Source organism: Chelonia mydas, chromosome 3 (assembly GCF_015237465.2).
Source record: "Chelonia mydas isolate rCheMyd1 chromosome 3, rCheMyd1.pri.v2, whole genome shotgun sequence".
NCBI classification, from domain to species: Eukaryota; Metazoa; Chordata; order Testudines; family Cheloniidae; genus Chelonia; species Chelonia mydas.
Window position 1 is genome coordinate 106,854,855 of NC_057851.1, and position 12,479 is coordinate 106,867,333.

A 12,479-nucleotide genomic window follows, 5' to 3' on the forward strand; every position below is an offset into this window, starting at 1 on the left:
CATTTGCTATCTGGTTTTGAAGGCTTTAATCATGAGGCTAGCATTTACCACAGTTGCAGGAACACAATGAGATGTCTTGGAGGTGCTAATACTCTCTTTTCTTTTTAACATCGAATCTAGTCTAAAGATTAAATGGCAGCAATAACTTTGCTCATCTAATTTAAAACAGTTACACTGTTACCATATAGAAGCACACTGCGGTATTCAGGGTAAAACATGAATTGCTAAAAACCTTTCCCTTGCGCAGTATTATTTATAATTTATATAAAATAACATTCACCTTTTAAACATTGCCTTTATGACCTTTTTAACACAATCACACCAGTTTGTAGTTCTCTTACTTATAGTTTCTTGATATTTGTTTTTACTAGTGATTTTATGAAAAGATAGTACTTAATGCTATATAGACCTGATCAAAGCCAATTGATGTCAATGAAAGGACACCCCATTGGACTTAAATGGGTATTGGAGGATGACCAAAAAAAAATAGTAATTACTTATTCATAACACAGCATGTTGAAATACACGGTTCAGTACTAGTAAAGCTGGTGATGGTCAAAAAATCTGAAAGTATTTAATAATGCCAGGGCTGAGTGTACTCTTAGTACTTGAACTTAGATACCACAGGGGGTCCACAAAAGACTACCTCATTTGGGAGTGGGATGGAGGCCAGAGTCATAACTCTCATCCCCGCCTGCGTTGGCCAATATAGCTTACCCCATGTAGGGATGAGAAGAGTTGTATGTTAATTGCAAAAGCAGCCTTGAGTCTAGGAGATCTTTGCAGTCAAGTATTTCCCTACAAGTGTCACTACAGTAATGGGCAAAAAAGGTGGGAATGATACATTATAAAGACTCTCAATACAGAAAGAAGTTATAAATACCATAGACCATTAAAAAATGTCTGCAAAGGCAATACTGTCTAGTGGTTTCAAGAAGGGACGGTGTGAGGACTCAGAACTCTGGGGTTTTTACTCTTGACTCTGCTACACACCTGCTATGTGAACTTTGGCAAAATTTTACTTCTCTGTACCTTCGTTTACCCATTTGTACAATAGCTATCAATTACATCTTGTTCTTGCAGAAGTCACAGCCCAGAAGGAGAGGATCTAGGGGGGCTTTAAGCCACTTTTACATCCTCCCATCCTGGGCTGTTTTGGGTGTTGGGCATGCCCTCTGCTGTAACTTAAAAGCCCAGAGGGCCTGTACAAGCTCTGAAGGCTTTCCCAAGTACCATGTGGGCTACAGAACTGCCCAGAATCAGTGCAGCACTGCATGATGCAAACTCATTCTCCAAGATGTCGTCCTGCAAAGACGTCCTTATTTCTTTCTTCTGCAGTGCTTGCACTGAGGCAATTCTTCCTTGACCAAATACAGGGCTTTTAGGGCCCCCTTACACTACTCTGACCCTTTAACCTCATATGAAGGGGCTGGAATGGGGGTGAGGATCTCACTCACAGGGTTTATACATAATACGTATCTACCTCAGAGGGGTGTTGAGCAGGGTGGATAAAAATCAATTTTAAAAAATCTGATTTTTTTATTTAAATCAGATTTTTTTAATACAATGTTTTTTGAGGAAAAAAATTATCTAAAGATAGTTTTAATTAAGATACATTATAGCTCAAAGATATCTCATCACGTAATAGGGATTAAAAAATCTAATTCTATAGTATGAGAAAACATTAATGTAATGTTTAAGAAAAGTTTTGTAAATGAATTCCAATAGTTCATGGATTAGGGACCCAATTTTATGGGGTTCCAGGGGCTTCTGTATAGATTATTTAGGTTAATCTTTCTATCTACACACTGGGACTCAGTGCTCAGTCTAGAAGATACCATCAGAGATGCTCAGTTTTGCAGTTCTCAAACTGTGGATTTGGGTCTCCAGAGATACCATGCTTGTTAACAGCAAAAATCTTTTAAAATAAATAAATAATATATAGAGGGGAGAGATAACAGACCTCTACCCTATTGTCCCTCAGCAAATTTGTGTACATAGAGTCAATCCCTGACCACTCTCTAAAAGTGCAAAGTTTCAAAAAGTTCAATGAATAGAAGATTGTTGGAGGCAGAATAGATCTGGCCAAGGAGAAGCAGTCTGGAGATAAATGTGAGAAGGGAGGGACAAGCAGTAGAAACTATTTCAAAAGTGAAACTATTTGAGCAGCATATTCCAGAAGTCTTGAGGTCTTTCTGAATGTAGCCTTCATTGATTTGAGATCTAACATACCATTCTCTCACGAGAAGGGAAAACCTATAATGGCAGCAGGCCATAAAAGAGATCCAGTTTGGGAATATTTTAATGAAGTTCCGCTACCTGTGGGTAAGACAGGCGTGTGTGCAAAATGCAAACAGTGCAACAAAGAAATGCAAGGCCTAGTTGACCGAATGAAACAACATCATGAGAAATGTTCCTTCTCAGGCAGAAGCTGCGTTGAAGATGATGAAAGGAACATGTCTGAACATGCAGGATCTTCAGGTTGGTAAACTTTTTTATTTCATACTTCTTAAGGACTGCCGGTCTTCCTTCTGGACTAAAGAGCCTTTTCAGCTTGGAAAAGAGGAGACTGAGGGGGGGGGGATATGAAAGAGGTATATAAAATCATGAGTGGTGTGAAGAAAATGAACAAGGAAAAGTTATTTACTTGTTCCCATAATATAAGGACTAGGGGCCACCAAATGAAATTAATGGGCAGCAGGTTTAAAACAAATAAAAGGAAGTTCTTCCACAGGTTGACTGTGCTCTGAGTGAATTCCTTGCCTGAGGAGGTTGTGAAGGCTAGGACTATAACAGGGTTTAAAAGAGAACTGTATAAATTCATGGAGTTTAAGTCCATTAATGGCTGTTAGCTAGGATGGGTAAGGAATGGTGTCCCTAGCCTCTGTTTGTCAGAGGGTGGAGATGGATGGCAGGAGAGAGATCACTTGATCTTTGCCTATTTTATTACTGACCCTGTTGAAATTTGGAAGGAACTGAGTGAGATCTTAAAGAGAGAAATATGCAATGACAGAATTAAATTACAAGCATTAAAAAAACAAATGGGACAAGCACCATCTTCAGCTCATTTTCTTGCAAATATTCTCCGTACTTGGTACCACGGTCAAACCTTAACTGCTGAAGAAGAGGAGTTGGCTATGACATGGACATACAGCAGTCATCCCTCCCATACTGCCAACTATAATAAACTTCAGAGCTAAGGGTGAACCATTCAAGAAATATGTGTTTGCTGATAGAAAAGGAGTACTTGTAGCACCTTAGAGACTAACCAATTTATTTGAGCATAAGCTTTCGTGAGCTACAGCTCACTTCATCGGATGCATAAAGTGGAAAATGCAGTGAGGATGTTTTATACACACAGACCATGAAAAAATGGGTGTTTATCACTTCAAAAGGTTTTCTCTCCCCCCACCCCACTCTCCTGCTGGTGATAGCTTATCTAAAGTGATCACTCTCCTTACAATGTGTATGATAATCAAGGTGGGCCATTTCCAGCACAAATCCAGGGTTTAACAAGAACATCTGAGGAACAGTCGGGGGGGGGGGGGGGGGGGGGGGATAGGGTAGGAAAAAACAAGGGGAAATAGGTTACCTTGCATAATGATTTAACCATTCCCAGTTAAAGCCTAAGTTAATTGTATCCAATTTGCAAATGAACTCCAATTCAGCAGTCCCTCGCTGGAGTCTGGTTTTGAAGTTTTTCTGTTGTAATATTGCAACTTTCATGTCTGTAATCGCGTGACCAGAGAGATTGAAGTGTTCTCCGACTGGTTTATGAAAGTTATAATTCTTGACATCTGATTTGTGTCCATTATGCTCAAATAAATTGGTTAGTCTCTAAGGTGCCACAAGTACTCCTTTTCTTTTTGCGTATACAGACTAACACGGCTGCTACTCTGAAACCTGTGTTTGCTGATGATGTTTTAAAGAAAGTCACACCAGTGAACTGGAGGAAGTCACTCAAGCACTTGGATTCAGAGACTGTTGAAGTGATCATCTCACTTTTAACAGCAGTAGCTTCTTCTGCTGGTGTAGAAAGAATATTTTCTTCCTTTGAACTAATTCATTCCAAACTGAGAAATAGTTTGGGATCTGAAAAAGCAGGAAAGTTTGTTTTTCTTTTCCAGATTATGAAAAATGATTATAGGAAAATGAACGTGAAGACAACTGAGTTAGCTGCAGAAGCCAATATTTTATGTTTCTCATGTTGACCTGGCTGACATATTTTAAAAAAATTTACTATTTCATTTAACTATTTTAGTTAAAAACAACTTTAACAAAAACAAACCTGATTTTAAAAAACTTGAATGTTTAACTAAATCCAAAAATTCATATACTTGTTTTGTTAAAATATGTTTGCTGTTGAAGAAAAAAATCCAGAATACATAATGTTGTTGTTTAAATTAAATAAAACAATTTAAATGTCTGTCTGGTCATGTTCTCCTCCTAATACAGCATAGCAAGAAAATCCTCCAAATATTAATGATTAACCTGTTGAACTGGAGATAGTTCACCTCCCAATGACTTCATAAATATCTGCTTCAATTACCTTTGGTAAATGAAATAACCAAACAATCATTCATTTTCTGATATAGCTGTAAAATTAATCTGAAAAGTTTTCAAAATAAATCACTTTAAAAATGTAGAGTGTGTACCTTCTAAAAATGAAACCTACATCTATCTCTGAATTGTGAGAGATCCCTTCCCCCAAGCCCCCTCCCCCAAGTGACACAGCTGGGGAGAGGGTGAGGGAAGCAGACCGGGCTGCTCCCAGTCCCCCACTAATCCCCCAGGCCACTCTGGGCCTGCGGGGCGTCCCAAAGTGCCCCCCCACAGCTCCTGCCTCCCAGACCTGGGGGGGGAGGCCTGCTTTACCGCGTTGTATGCGAACCCGTGTTATATTGGGTCACGTTTTATCAGGGTAGAGGTGTATAAAGGTTATAACAACGAACAAGAATGCACTTTTATGTAGAAATCCATGATTACAACGAGTCTTCTTGACTAGTGATTTAAATCAATTTGATTTAAATCAAATCCACCCTGGTGTTGAGACTTACTTAGTGTTTGCAAAGTACTTTGAGGTCCTCAGGTGAAAGGTGCTGCATAACAGTAAGTGCAAATTATTATTGCAAAGTCAATCTAATTATAACAATTGGGGTCTTAGAAGACAAAAAAGATTCAGTTTGAAATGAGGCACAAAACAAAAGAACAACATATATGGCTGTATTTGACATCAAAACACTATTCCATTAGAGGAGGGAGTGGGTGACCCAAAATTAATGTGACATACACAATATGAGTGTTTACAAAGAAAAAATGTTTCCTTTGTAGAGACAAACCTAATATAACCCTTTCATTTTTCAAAAGCAAACACTCACAATCCATAGTAACAGACCTGCAATGGTATCCAATTAATGTAGTATCTGTAACAGTGCATCGTTGTAGTCTGTCCTTAGAAATGAATGCACTTTAGCAACTTCTACCAGTTGGTAGAAAATTCCTATATTTTACCTTCCTGGCACTTACTTTAAGAAAGAGTTACTGCTTAGTATTCACTATTACGTGGGGTTCTCTGTTGTAAATGCATTATGCATGACTAACAACACTTGAAGAAGTCCAAGCAGCAGAGGGCAAAACATTAGGCACTGATTCATCTGGAAGATCTGAATTTCACTTAAGTAATATTAATTGTGCTTCATTTGCCTTCTTTAGAATAATGGTGGCCGCAATTTTTTTGTCTTGAATTCAGGAACAAACCAAAATCCCCACTGTTGTATAAAAGGGGAGGAGGGGCATGGGAGTGCCATGGTAAGTTTCCAAGCAACTATGGGAAACAGAGTGAAATTAGAAAAGAAGATTTTCACTATACTCTCTAGCACCCGATGTTATGCTTTTAGCATAGCTACAGCTCCGTAGTTTTATTGGAAGTTATAATGATATCAGAAAAATGAAAGAGATTATGTATAGATGGGCATATGCTTGAGACTAGATCCAGCTGACCACATTGTAACAATTAATATAGCAGATGTAACCCATTTCCTGTTAAAAAATTAAAGTTAATAACAGTAATAATAGTAATAGTGGGAGGGGGAGAACAGTCAGGCTTTTCATAACCCTGTACTTCTTGGATCATTTAACTGTGTTTCCATCAACCTTTGTAAAAAGGGGAGGAAATGGTGTGGAGGAGGGAAATATAGCTGGATTGGTTCATCATCATTATTATTAAACATACAGTGCCCAGGTGCTTTTTGGTGTGCAACATAAAAAAATTAAATCATGTTTGGAGATGGTGCAGGTGGGCTCTCATTTCACCCCTTGACAACCTCCTCCAGTTTTGTAAAAATCTAGGCATCTAACCTTCTCCTATTGTTGTTTCCTTTATATTGACACAGGAGAGTGACCAAGCACCTTGTACCAAAGTTCACTATGGAAGGAGAAAAAGGCAAAATAGAAGAAAATTGGATTTGTGATTAAAAACTGGGATTAGAAAGCACCCATCACACCTGAAAAGCAAATCTAATTGGCATCCATTCAGAAGTGAACAGATAGGTACTTTGAATACACTCTTATCCTTAGAAGGTTATTCCTGTGTCAAGACAAAGGCCACTGGAGGAGCATCCAGAGAAGTTATGGAGTCCATGAAAGATATCATACTATATCCTGAATCTTTTATTTCCACAGTTGAACAGCAAGCCATGACCACACTAAGGTTGATTACATGTTTCTCTAGAGTCAAACTGTCAAAGATGAGGCCTAAAGGAATTGGATATAGCTTTTGCTAATTTGAGTATTTCACTACAGTTATCAAAATAAGACTGTAAATTGATAAGTATCCAATACCATTTAGTATTTCTGTATTTAAAAAATCACAAGTTTTATTCCATAATCTAGAGGTGAATGGAATTATCACGTATTATATATTTAAATAAACTTTAATATTATTTCTGTACCAGTGTACTGAACACATTCCTTCATCATCTTGACTCCGTGTATTCAGCAATTCTGCAGCCACAGAATTGTGCTCCAGAATTTCATCTTTCATTTAAACAAAAATTCTGGGGCATATCCTCAGCGGGGATAAATCAGCATAGCTCTTTTTTAACTCAATGGATTTACATAACATAGAATAATACCTGCTGAGGAATCAACACAGTTTCTATTCTGTGGCTGCAAAGAAAAGCTTGAAAATATGAACCGAGTGTAAGCCAAATGCAGTGATGGTTTGACGGAGTTTGCAGACAGCCTAAAACAATAGTTCTGAGAGGCATGACTTGCCCCATTTATATCAATAGACGATTAATACTGAAATTTAAAGATGACAGTCTGTGGTATACTGAAAAATGAAAATGTAGGAAGAGTATAAAGTAAACTGAATAACAAAACAAACAACACAGGAGCTACTGCACTGACTATATTATTCTTTTTCATATTTAATTCAATACAAAACCTATATTATAGGATTATCTGAAGCAGTCACAGATGGAATCTAGCAATCTTGTGACTGAATTTAGGCAGTAACTCTTTCAGAAATTATGACTCGATGCAGGAAGTATTGTTTGAAATTTTTGGCCTGTATTATGCAGGAGAACAGATTGGATTAACACAAAGTTCCTAATGTCTTTAAAACCCATTAATTTAAGTCCACTTGTCACACAGAACCTGTGGCTTTGGTTATCATACTAAAAACATTAATGACATCTCATAGGATCTCATAGCTGATATTCTGATTTTGAAGTCCTTTATGCACAGGTTTCTATGAATTCCCCGGAAAAATCCTTACAGCTTCAAATTTAACAGGAATGATTTGTGGCAGTAGACAATTTTTGAATCAAATCTGAGGTTGTTCAAACATGCCACTGAGAAGGGGCCATGGAAACTAGCAGGAAAGGGCCAGAGTCAGTAAAATTGCATGGCTCTTTAAGGGAAGTTGAGGGAGTGATGTGGAGGAGACCCACAAGAAAAGGACATAAATATGCACAACTATAGAAACAGGAGCCACTGGTGTGGACTTACTCTGCATTACTCTGCTAATTCCCCTTTTTTGCCCACCTGGTTCATCTGGGCAACTGGCTGTGTTCCCAATAACAGCCACCAAGGATACCTAGAGAGAGTTTTTGCTGCTTCAATCAACATCAACAATATTCACTGAGCTTTATGTCTATATTCAGCATAAACATTATATACATACACATATATACATACACACTGTACACACACACAAACGCTTCATATTTTGCAAAAATAGGTAAAATTACCTTTCTTAATGACATATGGCATGTCTTAAATATTCTTCTATTTAAATATTCTCTGCCTAGAGAAGCTCAAGATTTAATCCTTTTTTATTTAGAATCCCTCAATTTTATATACCATATAAAATAATTATATATAATGTGTATATATGCACACAGCATATTTACATATACAGTAGACAATATGCATAGCCTTAACAGGAACTGAACCATTATTTGACTTATATAGCAAAAAGGATTCAGGAATAAAAATCATCTCAAAATATTTGAAAGATTAAAACTAAATTAACAATTAGAGGATCATTTGTTTTCAGATCAAACTTACCCCAGGCCTGCCTTTCAGCCTGCAATTTTGCAGGTGCAATTATATGCACTCACAATATAGGTGGTTTAGATCAGTGGTTCTCAAAGCCGGTCCGCCGCTTGTTCAGGGAAAGCCCCTGGCGGGCCGGACGGGTTTGTTTACCTGCCATGTCCGCAGGTTCAGCCGATTGCGGCTCCCACTGGCCGTGGTTCGCCGCTCCAGGCCAATGGTTTTTTTGCCCCAGTAGAATTACTCCTGGTTTACATTGGTACAAGATCAGAATGAGGTCTAGATAGAAGAAGAGCAGAATAAGGAGTGACAATGACAAACCAGGGACTAGTGCCAGCAGGTGGAAACAGAAATGGCTGAGCAAGCTAGGGGAAGCCATAAACAGCTGATCAGTTTGACACTAAGGGATAGATCCTGGTCTATGCTATGTCCCCCTCAAACTACCACTAGCTGGGATCTGAGATTACCCCTGGCATGGGGGAATCCCTGCATGATGTGGAGCCTCTGATGTTCATCCTGCTTATTTCCGTCTTGGAACAATAATAATTTAGTAACAAATTCTAAGAATGAATCAGGCAAATGATAAACAGTATCCACAGATCTAGTCCTATTAGGGAAGAGATAAGGGACTTCAGCAGTGAAGCCCTGGATGAAGTAGGTACTACCTTCTCCTAAAAGGGATGATCCTCTCACACAGGAGAGTTGGGGCAGAAGAGGGGCTTTTATACTCAGTTCTAGAACACTAGACTGAGAAACAATCTTGCCCCAATAATGGTTAATCACTGAAAATAATTCTGTGGCTCATGTTGCCAGCCATCACTCTTCCAGTGCAGATTGGCAGAGTGATGGAAAACTTAAGTTTCCAGTCTGCTCTGATCTTTAGACCAACGCTGCCTCCAACACTATTAGCCATGTATCATTTAAATTATGTAATTTCATCTCTTTGGGATTCTTAGCATTTTGGACACGAATATAATATTGAATCTACATTTCAGGGAAAACTGTAAACTAGAGGTAAGAACTTATTTATCACTTCTGGCTCTAGCAAGAATTTAATGAACAATAGTATTTGTAATTCCCGATTCTTTGATCCAAATAGTTACCAGAAATGCCATATTTAGATGCAAACTAAACAAATAATAAATACAAAGGCCAGACACAAAAGTTTGTGTCTACACAATACATGAATATTAATCATTTAACCCACTGTGCAAAGGAAGTTCAAACTTTTACATGAAGTCTATTGCTAGGTCTCTAAAAATGCGGCACAGTAATTACAAACCCATCAAGTTTATTCCTGACAGCCCCACATGCGATTATCAGTACCCTATAACTGAACTATTTTAACAAGACCTCCAAAACAAATGCCAGGAGATCCAGTAACAATGAAAGCATGAACTCTGAACTACATAGGAAATATGTGTTTGCTATTTTCAACTGAAAATTGTTTGGAGATGGAATAGGCCAGATTCTCAGATGGTGTAACTTTATCATAGAATCATAGATGATTAGGGATGGAAGAAACCTCAGGAGGTCATCTAGTCCAACCCCCTGCTCAAAGCAGGACCAACCCAAACTAAATCAACCCAGCCAGGGCTTTGTCAAGCTGGGCCTTAAAAACCTCTAAGGATGGAGATTCCACCACCTCCCTAGATAATCCATTCCAGTGCTTCACCACCCTTCTAATGAAATAGTTTTTCCTAATATCCAATCTAGACCTCCCCCACTGCAACTTGAAACCATTGCTCCATATTCTGTCATCTGCCACCACTGAGAACAGCCTAGCTCCATCCTTTTTGGAACCCCCTTCGGGTAGTTGAAGGCTGCTATCAAATCCCCCCCTCACTCTTCTCTTCCGCAGACTAAATAAGCCCAGTTCTCTCAGCCTCTCCTCATAAGTCATGTGCTCCAGCCCCCTAATCATTTTTGTTGCCCTCCGCTGGACTCTCTCCAATTGGCCACATCCTTTCTGTAGTGGGGGGCCCCAAAATTGGATGCAATACTCCAGATGTGGTCTCACCAGTGCTGAATAGAGGGGAATAATCACTTCCCTCGATCTGCTGGCAGTGCTCCTACTAATGCAGCCCAGTATGCCATTAGTCTTCTTGGCAACAACGGCACACTGTTGACTCATATCCAGCTTCTCATCCACTGTAATCCCCAAGGCCTTTTCTGCAGAACTGTTGCTTAGCCAGTCAGTCCCAGCCTGTAGCGGTACATGGGATTCTTCCATCCTAAGTGCAGGACTCTGCACTTGTCCTTGTTGAACCTCATCAGATTTTTTTTGGCCCACTCCTCCAATTTGTTTAGGTCACTCTGGACCCTATCCCTACCCTCCAGCGTATCTACCTCTCCCCACAGCTTAGTGTCATCCGCGAACTTGCTGAGGGTGTGATCCATCCTATCATCCAGATCATTAATGAAGATGTTGAACAAACTGGCCCCAGCACCGACCCCTGGGGCACTCCACCTGATACCGGTTGCCAACTAGATACTGAGTTGTTGATCACTACCGATTGAGCCTGATGAGCTAGCCAGCTTTCTGTCCACCTTATAGTCCATTAATCCAATCCATACTTCTTTATCTTGCTGGCAAGAATACTGCTGGAGACTGTATCAAAAGCTTTGCTAAAGTCAAGGTATAGCGCATCCACTGCTTTCCCCATATCCACAGAGCCAGTTATCTCATCATAGAAGGCAATCATGTTGGTCAGGCATGACTTGCCCTTGGTGAATCCATGTTGACTGTTCCTGATCACCTTCCTCTCCAAGTGCTTCAAATGGATTCCTCGAGGACCTGCTCCATGATTTTTCTGGGTACTGAGGTGAGGCTGACGGGTCTGTAGTTCTGCAGATTCTCCCTCTTCCCTTTGTTAAAGATGGGCACTACATTTGCCTTTTTCCAATCATCCGGGACCTCCCCTGATTGCCACGAGTTTTCAAAGATAATGGTCAATGGTTCTGCAATCACATCAGCCAACTCCCTCAGCACCCTTGGATGCATTGCATCCATCCCCATGGACTTGTGCATGTCCAGCTTTTCTTAATCTGTTCTTTCACCACTGAGGGCTGCTCACTTCCTCCCCTTACTGTGCTTCCCACTGCAGCAGTCTGGGAGCTGACCTTGTCTGTGAAGACTGAGGCAAAAAAAGCATTGAGTACTTCAGCTTTTTCCACATTGTCTGTCATTAGGTTGCCTCCCCCATTCATTAAGGGGCCCACACTTTCCCTGATCATCTTGTCCCTAACATACCTGTAGAAACCCTTCTTGTTACCTTTCACATCCCTTGCTAGCTGCAACTCCAATTGAGCTTTGGCCTTCCTGATTACAGCCCTGCATTCTGGAACAATATTTTTATACTCCTCCCGAGTCATCTGTCCAAGTTTTCACTTCTTGTAAGCTTCCTTTTTGTGTTTAAGATCACCAAGAGTTCTCTGTTAAGCCAAGCTGGTCGCCTGCCATATTCGCTATTCTTTCTGCACATCAGGATGGTTTGTTCCTGCACCCCCAATAAGGCTTCTTTAAAATACAGCCAGCTCTCCCGGACTCCTTTCCCCCTCATATTAGCTTCCCAGGGGATCTGGCCCATCGGTTCCCTGAGGGAATCAAAGTCTTCTTCTCTGAATCCAGGGTCCGTATTCTGCTGCTCTCCTTTCTTCCTTTTGTCAGGATCCTGTACTCGACCATCTCATGATCACTGCTATGATTTACAGCAGCTGAGAAACTGGCAGATCCTCTTCGCTAGATGTTATTGCCTTCTTAACATTAGAGATTCAGCACACATTTTCAAAAGCCAAGTTATCACAGGCAAACAAGATTCATTTAGATCAATATGCCACACCATCGCTGCTAGGTGACTAGGTGCTGCTGCAGACAAAGCAAAATATAACGTCCTACTACAAGAACAAACCATGAG

The 12,479-nt window shown here is 39.9% G+C and overlaps 1 protein-coding gene across 1 annotated transcript in view; it reads right to left on the reverse strand.

Moving 5' to 3' along the window:
- The window catches only part of EPM2A (EPM2A glucan phosphatase, laforin), a 95,897-nt gene that overhangs the window by 56,465 nt on the left and 26,953 nt on the right, over positions 1-12,479 (reverse strand). The window lies entirely within an intron of this gene.